The following is a 10,884-nucleotide window of genomic DNA, read 5'->3' on the forward strand; positions in this document are numbered from 1 at the left end:
ATTGATTTTATACATTGAATAAATAAACAAATATGTACAAGTCGTACTGCAGAATATATGACAAGCACTCGCCATATAGAGACAATTTTGGATGAATATGTTTATGGCTGGGTATAAATAAACTGTATAAACATTTTTTTATATAAATAACATATGATTATATTATGTATATTGTTTATATCCAGATAGCCTGTTTTTAAATGATTATACAGTTTGATTAAATCAAACTTTAGTCGGAGTAGGCATCTGAACAAAAATGATTTATGAAACACTGTCTCGCTTTAAAAGTGAAAATGTAAACATTCTCATATTTTTCCTCTTGGAGTCCTGATCTTTATTTTATAAACTACATGGTTTGTGTAAATATTGAATACTCATTTTAGCAGTTTGCATGGGGGAAAAAAAAGCTTACAGATAAAAGTCAAATGGTTTATGTTTTATGTTCTGTGGGCTCATGGGATGCTTCACATGAAGTACAGTATGTCCACACTTGTCTCGTTGCCTAAATAATTTGTTGTAGTGCAATGAAGAATTTATACTGATGGGTTTTTAGATGTTAAAAAAAAGGCATGCTGTTTATGCCATGGGATCCAAAATGAACTAAATGGCCATACGTATGTGGACAGATGAAGTTTTCTGTGGGCATCATCACTCCTGCTTGTTATACTAAGTGTAATAGAGTTGCTTTACCTCAGAATCCCCTGCATAATGTTTTCAGTAAAGCTACAACCTTATTACTGTTATTGTCACCACATATGGTGATGCTTCATCAGACTCACATACTGTTATACTGAGGCAGAGCGGTGGATCGCTAAATCAGACCTGTGCCGAATATCTATTTGTATTAGCTGTCACTGACATTGGATTGCATTTTAAATGGTGTATAGTGTTTATGTCGGAAATATATACAAAGACGATACCCATGCTCGCCTTGACCTGGCATCAACAGCCTGCAATATCCGTAACTCAGACCTATGTATGGTCTTTGAATGGACTTCCATTGACCTCGTTTGAATTTGTTTATCTCACATGATCAAGAAATGTTTAGAAAAGTTCCACACGATCTTTAACATCTGCACTTTAAGTTTGGCCAGAGGCCAGACGAGGTCAAAAAACATGCATTTATCAACAAAGGAAGCTAAAAAAAAATAAAAAATAAAGATCAAATTTAAAATGAAAGATGTCAAGATTCATAAAATAAAATGAACGTTTCACTTCCTCTGCTGTATTTCAACACATACAGGCCTGCATTCACATGTTTCTTAGCCAATAAAAGGGCTGAACCTTCTTATAAACACCCACTGGTTCCACTTTTAATTTGTGTCTGTCTTTTACAGACGAGGAAAGTACTAAAAAAAAGTGTGTCAATGGAAGAGCAGGAAAGACATAACATATTATCTCATGGGATGAACACAACTGTAAGGCGGACCGGATGTGGCCCCCGGGCCTTAGGTTTGACATATGTCTTCTGTGATATACTGGATCAGCTCTGAGCCTCAGTAATATTTGCGCCACTTTGCATTAAACACATTCCGACATGTGTTTCTTTAAAAAGCAGAAGTTTTACATTTATGTATCTTGTTACATTTGTTGACTTATTGGGTTTTCTCGGAGAAGCTCCCAGCCCAGGAGGTTGCTTTCCTGAGAAGTACCACATGATCTTTTCCCAGTTAATGCACCTATTCCCCCCCTAGTACTTCCTTCTTTGTGCTATTAAAAAAAAAAAAAAAAAAAAAGTAGAAATGATTCAGCTGTTGGACATTTGGGCAGAGTCTTAGAGAAGACAAAACACATTTGAATTCAAATTATGTCATCTGTTTGAAGCCGAGACATCTGCCAGAAGTTCAGAGCTTGTACATTACAACTGTTCCTGACGCTCTCTGTTGGTGTTCCTGTTCAAGTTATCGTTAAATACAAAAAGTTAAACTCTAAAATCTGAGTTAAAGTTGAATGAACAGTGGTGATTACTTAAGTTTGTCTTAAAGACTGTTAGTTAGTTAGTTAGTTAGGTGAACTGTGAGCCGATTACTCCCGTCATTTGTGGTTTAATGGAAACTTCTCTCTTGTCAGTATTGACTTCCTGGGGTGTTGTTGTCACAGTTATTTGCTAAATTGTACTCAAGTGCAAGTAAAAGTACTCCAGTCAGATGTCTACTTAAGTAAAAGTACTGAAGTACTTGTTTTTTAAAGTAGTACAAGAGTACATTTTCTAAATATTGCATTACTACTGCCACAGTACTTACATTTACGTATAGAAACGTCCTACATGGATGGAAACATGTTGATGTTAATACCTTGAAGAAGCTAAAAGGAATTGAAAGTGAAATCAAGTAATTTTCATTCATTATGAAATTAAATATAAACATTTAAATAGTCTGTTTTTTTTAGAAGAAGAAGTAACGGGTACTCACGGTTATGGATAGAAATGTATTGGAGTAAAGAGTACAATATTTGCCTCTCAAATGTACTTGAGTAAAATCATGAGTACTCGAGCAAAGTACAGATCCCTCAAAATTGTACTTAAGTACTGTACTCAAGTAAATGTACTTCATTACTGTCCGCCGGCTCTGTTAATGAGGTAAACAACCTGTGAGCTTTAGAGGTGCTGGTGTATATCTAAGCAGCAGAGCTGGGGAAGTGATTTCCTTCCTGCTTTCTGTCTTTACATTGAGGTAATAGCCTTCAGGCCCCCACCGAACTTCATATGTTGAGCATATTTTCTCATTTAACTTGAAAAGAGAAAACAAATGTGGCTCCAAAAATATCAACCTTTTCTTTCAAGATTTGCCTTAATTGGAACTAAAGGGGGGGAGGGGAGGAGGGGGGGGGGCTTACTCAAACACAGGCTCCATAGAACTTTATGGTGTATGTGACAGTGTAGTTTTACCAAAGTGGACAAAATAAGTCCAGGTTAATCGGCACGGACACGGACAGATTGTTGAAACAGGTGGTGCCATACAGGGACTGACTTCTGGGGGGGGGATTTAATGTATTTATTTCCACCTCCAAGTGCTCTTACGTACATCGCCATGGATCCTACCGGTGTTTATAAAAAACAATCCTCAAATACCCCTGTTGTTTTCTTATGCTCAGCCCTGTGAGGTGTACGCTTTCTATATATATATATATATATAATGCAATGACCTGGCTTGTTCTCTGGCTCTGCAGTCCTCGTCTGACCTGATTGAGGACACGGGGGAAATGTATGGACAACAACAGAGAGGGGAGGGGGCGTGTGAGCTCACGCTTACATAAGAGGCCTCGTTACAGACTGCATGCAACATATACGTACACACACAGTCGCCTCTGATGCCCTTCGGAGGGTTTAAACTGGATTTCTATGGAATGTGCTGGTTGCACCGACAGTGGGGATGAGACAGACGGCAAATATAGGGGCCTTTTATTGTGAGCGAGAAAGAAAAGAATGGGTAGATGAAGACACGTGAGCATGCTGTCCTGACTCTACAATCTTCTGCTCCTTGTCGAGAATGAACAGAAAACACATAAAGGCCCTTGTGTACGGACCATGTTAACTGCAGGCGTGTAGCTATGCACGCGAGGACAGGCCAGAAAAAAAAGAAAAAAAAAGAAGCAGGATTCGAAAAACAACAACGGGTGTCTGCAAAGAGTCTCGGACATTTGAGCACACACTGCAACTGACAGCACAGCTGGCTGCAGCGATTCTCCCGCTGCTGAGTGGAAAATTCCTGCCATGACAGATCGAGCCACGGAGCACGAAGCTACGTGTACATGTGTGTGAGAGAGCGTTACGGAGAGGGTGTGTGCGCATAACACACATGAGAGGAGAGAGAGGGAAAGAGGAGGAGGAGGAGGAGGGGGGATGAGGAGGGTGATCCGAGGGGGCCGGGCTATCATCCAAATAGCTGCCGAGACATTGGTTGGCAGAAAAGCTGCCTTTGTGAGATCACAGCCCCCACAACAGCTTCGCCCACCCTGCGGACACCATGTGAACACATCCCGACACCAAATTAATTTTAATTTAAAAGTTTTCCGCAGGAAGTGCGGCCCTTTTCGCGTCGTCACTCACAATCGCTTAATTACACACTTCTCTGGAGGTGAGTCAGCGTTTTGCCTTTTGAGTCCAGCGACTACTCCTTGTTTTTTCCACTAAAGTGGCATCTGTTCCCACGTGCGTGCGGCGCTCACACAACAACAAGTGATACTCGGGTCAAACATCGCAAACAAAGCGCGGCGTCGCGCACCGCCAACGCTCGCACACCAAAAGCAAAGAAGTGCAGCCCCGACAGCTGTTACTGTGTGTAAGTTGGCGTCTTTAAATATTAAAGTGCTTAAACGGACTGTGTGTCAGTGGAAAGAGGCCACGGGGAGCGACAAAACCCAACAACACCGAGAATGATCAACTCACTCAACGGATGCTCTCTCTCCCTCCAGAGCGTTCTTTTGCAGCTTTAACGACACCAAACGCTGATAAATTCACTGGAGGCCGAAACTAAACGCTCCTCAATCACGGCAAATAGAATTAACGGTAGCTGACGGACATAACAGCCCATTTAGCGGCTAAGCAGACGAAAAAGTGAGCTAAAAGGAGACTCGGTATATGAGGAAAAACATTGGTCATTTTGTCGGGAATGGGACTTCTGTTCTACTTGATGAGTAAAGAGGCAGCTGGTACATCAGCAGAGGTCATATTGACCTCATCTTCCTTTTGTTAAAGGGTGAACAGTGTCGATAATGTATGAATGGATTAAGATCAAGTCTATCTTAGATAGATAGATAGATAGATAGATAGATAGATAGATAGATAGATAGATAGATAGATAGATAGATAGATAGATAGATAGATAGATAGATAGATAGATAGATAGATAGATAGAAGTTAATTTGTGTGATCTCTCTATCCTGCATTCTATTCATTTGCATCCATTCACTCATTCTGCTCTGCTCATCCTTGGGTGAAGTTTCGAGCCAGGTCCCAGCTGACACTAGGCGTGAAATTGTGTTAAAGCCGACTGTATGTGCATCTGTTTTTCCTGAAAAAGCTTCGAGCAGCTGACGTCTCAATGTTATTCACACGAGACAGTAAGAAGATTCTGTCGGATTTGACCACCAGATGGTGATACACTGTCAGACTGGACAGATGTGACCTTCCAGTGACCATTACGAACTAAATCCTTCACTGTACTTCTTACCGCACCCTGTTTATTTCCCCCTTTGAAGTTTTGTAACTTACTCGTTTACTGTGTTTAATTTGGATAAAGGGGCAGAGGAATTTTGATCCTTGTTGGTACACGGAACCAACAAAGGTAAACTGTTTAAATCCAGTTTTAAGTTACAGTTGCCTGACTGTATTATGCCCATATTGATGAGCTGCTAACCTTAATCCAGATTGCTCCAACCTCACAGCCGAAGCATAAACGCACGTCGCGAGGATTAACAAGGTACTAATGTTGAAAATGTTTCCGTAAAAACAGAGCAGACTTTGACTATCGCTGACGCATCATCAGAGATGCAATCAGACCATCCGCCTTCCAGTCATTTTGGCAGTGGAGAATTATCATTCAGAGCTTTGGCGAGCAGCTGTCCCTCAGCGGGAAGCCATCGCAGGACTGTGAGAAACATCAGAGCTGATCTGTCAATAACTCACCCAGGATGTTCTGTGACATGTGCCGATGAGCTGATGTGAGGGGGCCGTCTCTCTCTCTCGCCGCTCTGACACTGATTTGACCAGACAAACCTTGTTTACTCCGCGTTCACTCGTTATTCCGGCACACTGACTTTTTCCATCCCCTGCTCTGCTGCGTGGAGGCGCAAAAACAACGCTGCTTTGCAATTATGCTAATATTTTCCCGCCAAAACGAGGTGCACGCATGGCACCCGGCAAACATAGCTGTGCGTAATCTATAGTGGGATTATCCTGGATTATTATACACGGGGTGAAGTTAATTTCAATAACTTTTTAAGACTTTTTCCAATCTTAATATTTTAAGATCTTATCGCAACTTCAAGCTGTAATCAACAACACATATTTAACTTACAAAACAGTTTTATAGTTTGCAGTGAATTTACATTTTCCCATGTCTGACAATTTTGGAGTTTGTTTGGTGCGATTTCGGATATTGTTTCGCGCCATGGAGGAGCGCGTTCGTTCGCTGTTGCAAGATGCGTAACGTCACGTGTGGCCCCGGGCCCTGATCTTGCAGGGTTTGTAATCTTTGTTTTTTAACAAATGTGGGGAGGAAAATAAATCAAGATTAAGACTTTTTAATACTTTTTAAGGGCCTTAATTTTCCCAAAATTTATTTCTCAACTTTTAGTACTTTTTAAGACCCCGCGGACACCCTGTTATAACTGGAACCTGCGTTAGAACTGCGACGCGCGTTTGACCGAGGTTTCAAAATGTACTTGTGTTCAAATGATCAGCTCAGAATCGAATGTACAGTAAGCTTTTATTTGACAATCTTAGTTAAGACTATGTCCATCTATAAACTTTAATTTGACCATGTACATGATAGAGAGACAATAAGACCTCTGCATAATAACAAACAGACAATGAAGTGAGAGAACAAGACAAAGGTTTTGCTGTTGGTTTAGTTTATTAGTCCAGTTAATGAGAGGCTTCCAGCTGGCAGGAGAACTGGGAACCAATAACAGACCAAAGAGCCAGTGAGATGTAAATTTAGTCACATATTTATTACATAAATATATAGTAAAATAGACCAGCGACAATTACCATAAAAATATCTTCCTTTAAAACCCTGACCATAAACAAAGATTTGAAAATCACACACTGACATTTACAAACACACTGATTGTCTGGACCTGTCGGTAAGCAGCCCACCGTTAAAGCCTGACGTCACACCACCCAGTGGACTCAGGCAGGGAGGGGAGGTAACAGGAAGAAGGGGGGGGGGGTGGTTCAGTGGGTGCTCAGGAGCAGCGGGGGGGATTGGGTAAATTGCAGGGAGGACAGGTCCAGGTGAAGACGGGGGGTGGTGGTGCGAGAGAGGAGATCACAGTAAATATATTCCTGCACGTAACGCGTGTGTTTGTGTTCGGGTGAGTTTGAGACGTTGCTATTGAACCCAGAGAGTCGGCTGTTGTACGTCGTTGCATGTTTTCTTTGCCCCCCCCCCCCCCCCCCCTCCCCCCTCCCCCCTCCCTGTGCTTTGTGGAGATGATTCCTGAATATTGTTCCTTTGCTTTACATTCCTATGACAATGATGCCATCTGAGAATTAAATTAAGAGAGAGAGAGAGAGAGGTAAAGAACAAAAACCTGGGTCATTTCAGATACATCTCATTGTCTGCTTCAACCTGCACCGGATATGAGGACTCACAGAACGGTAAACTTGATACATATTTAAATAGTTATGCATTACCCTGAATATATGACTATCTGGCACCTGTGGATGAAAATGTAAGTCGTTTTCCTGCCCACTGAACACATGCAGCAGACTCTAGCTTAGGGTGGACCCACAAACTCTCCTAACTGACTGCAAATGCTGATTTAATATCAGACTTGCATCTGTATTTTATTCCCCTTGGTGGCTTCTCCTTATCTTTAGAGATCTTTCTCTGGCTTTTCGACTGCCAAGCTCTGATCCAGGACCCTGATACGCACAAACGCAGTCTCTTTAGTGACTTACAAATACAAAGAGGGGGGTAAAGGAAAGAAAGAGAGATTTATTCTGAGCGAGAAGAGCCTCCAAATCAATAGTGTTCATGTATTATGTAAGAGTTGGCTGTAAGACTCCAAAAATGGTGCTGATTAACTTGAATGAAAATAGCTCTCCTGCTTTTCTTTAAGTCTTTCTATCTCCTCCCAGTTCTGACTTTGTAGTCTTCACAAAGAGTCAGTAAGGCTGAGTGGCACTGACCATATTCATCTCGCTTTATGGCGTATTTCTGTGTCACTCTGCATTAGACTCACTGTCCTTCTTAGCGTTCCGAGGACGTGTCAGTCAACGGTACGAAAAGCACGCGCAGAATTCCCGTTAGAGAGTGAGATGAGAGCTTTCTCTCACTCACTGGTCACTAAGGAGATTTGCCTTTGACAGCTGTTCAACAGTGACACGTTTAGTGGCAAAATGTTGCCCCATCCCACCATCAAAATCCTGGATCAGGACACTTGATATCACCCCCCTATTTCTCTGGTACTTTGTTGTTCTCTGTCTGCGTGAAGAGCTGGGTTTGACACACTTTCAAACGTGACTTGACAAGAAAAACAACAACAACAACAAACACCTCATATCCCCTTCGTCTTTGGCACCTTCCAACAATCCCTGACCCTGGCGGACAGGTCGTGACCCCTGAGTGTCTGCTAGAACATGTCATATTTTCCCCCCCCCCAGCAGCCCCTGCAGTCCGGTCTGGCATCGACCAGACCAGAGATTTGCATCTGCAGATGAGCCTGGAACCACTCCAGTAACAGACAGTTGCTTCATCTTTAGAAAGTATTCCAATCCAATTCTTTGAATACACAGTCTTTATCGCCAAATCAGCGGCAGCCATCTTTGCTTACTGTGAAAATGCTGGCACTGAATCAAACCCACCCCCACTTTAGATAAATGGTTGCGATTGGCCCGATGAGTTTCAGCGTAGATGGAAATCTGCTCTGTGTTTCCAGGCTATCTGCAGTCACAGTGGAGCGAGGGACTGGAGACGATGTGATACAAAAGTAAGAAAGGTAGTTGTAACTGTAGTGAAGTTTTATAGCTCATTGGCAGCAGATTACCTGTGTGTATGTGTGTGTATCTAACGCTGGTTATATATATATTTCTGTAGTCTGAGCAGGCTGAACAGAAGTCCTTGAGAAAATCCAAGTGACAAAAAACTTGACTTGAAAAGAAAACAACAAATCAAAACTGAAGCCCCCGAGATAGATTTACTGTACATGTTTCTGTTGGTTGAACTCGCAGAAATGTCTTTAACACACAAAGGTTTGCGTTTGCTATTGTGGTTTAATGTGTGGCCAAGACCTTAAACCTGGATAAAGTAAAAAAATTAATTAAACTCTTGCACATTGTTAAGATATAGGTTTCTTCCATCAATGGCTCAATGCACTTGCTTTTTATATCTTTTTTTTGTCTTTTTCCAAACAATATCGTGGACAGTAAAACAGTGAATACAGACACGTAAAGTTCTCTGACATTTGTACACAAGCTGAAAACAGGGGACACATGTACCAGCACTGAATAATGCTCCGGAAAAGATGTAGAATGAAGCATTTTTGCTTTAAATGAAACAAACTGGAGGCATGCAAAGCTTTCTGTACATGCAACGTGATGTTAAAAGACGCAGATCTACAGTTATGAAGACATAAAGAGCTGTTTGGTGGTGAGTTGTTTGGTTTGTTGTTGCTACAGAGTGGAAAAAAAAAAGATCAATATATGATCCTCATCTCTCGGTTTCAACCTCGGGTGAGCAGTGAGTATTTCCTCAGGCTTAAGGACGGCCTGTGCCAAGAGAAGTGTATGTGTTAGTGTATGGAACAAAGGACAAAGGAGACACGTTAGACGAACAGCACGGAGAGCAGAGGAGAATATAAAGCACCCTTTGAGGCCCAGGCCAATCAAACCTGAGCGGTTCTGAACCGTACACTCAAATCCGTGTTTCTCTACCTGGACAAACTTTGCATATATTTCCCTCACGTGTGCACAGATCTCCACGTCTAATCTCTTTTTTTTTTAAATTCTCTGATTGATAGACTATGAATACATTTGTGTACATTCTTAGCTGTCTAGGCATGTGATTCTTTCGTCCACCGTTTATACAAAAAATATCAATATCGTCCGAGCAGCAGACTTTGGATTTGGTGTCTTATATACTTGAAGAGAGTAAATACTTTTAACAGTCACACTTCTAATAAACAGTCTTCATGTAAAATCTATACAGAGTTAACTGCGCGTCCAATGAGCAGATTTGTTTACAACATTCTGCTCGCCGGTTTCAATATCTAGCTATAAAGCAAGTTGCATCTGTGTGTCTGTCTGCGATGGGCATATCTCGCTGACTGTTAGTCAGATCGCCCTAAGATTTTGGATATGGGTTGAGCATGTCCCAATGGTGTGCATCCTCGATTTTCACATTTTTTTGGAGTAATTTTTGCGGCAAACTCGGCGAACCTGTATCCAAAGGTAAGTTAGGCGAGGCTACGGTTAGCACTAGCGCAGGGCTAACATAATACAAACACTGTTCAACCTCAGTAGGCACAAGGCATTTAAAAAAAAAAAATTGATTAGCATTAGCGTAGCTAGCTGTTTTGTGACAGTCAGCATAGGCCAGGGGTGTCAAACGTAGCATAATGGTTACACTCAAAGGGCCAGATGTAACTGTTATACAGAATAAATGTAAATAAATGGAACCAAATATAATGTAAACATATTGCTAAATAATTTTCTATAAAGCTAGCTTTCACTGCCTCATCATTTTTGGTTGTGGCTTTTGTGAACACATTCTGCTGCGATCACAGTCTCAATCTCAATTTCATTTCCATGCATATACAATGATACACTGCCATCTAGTGGCAGGATGCCGTCACTTTGCGGGTAACGCAATCTCCGTGAAATGTAGTTTATGGTCAACCCACGCCTTAAAGCAGCATAGACCTATTTTAACACAGATTTTTAAGACCAATTAATCACTCGCGGGCCACATAAAATGACGTGGCGGGCCACCTCTGGCCCCTGGGCCTCGAGTTTGACACATGTGGCCTAGGCTAATGCTAATCAATAATTTTAAAATTTGCTCCCGCTAAAGGAATACATACTTCCTACTCTACTGTTTCTTTGTCGTCGTGCTAATGTAGCCACAAAGGCCTTAAAATGACTCGTATATTATTGTGTGCAACACATAAGAATGAAGTGTCTTCTACCATCCAGCACACTAATTCACTTATTTTTTT

This window comes from Microchirus variegatus (assembly GCF_963457635.1).
Source record: "Microchirus variegatus genome assembly, chromosome: 17".
Taxonomy (NCBI): Eukaryota; Metazoa; Chordata; class Actinopteri; order Pleuronectiformes; family Soleidae; genus Microchirus; species Microchirus variegatus.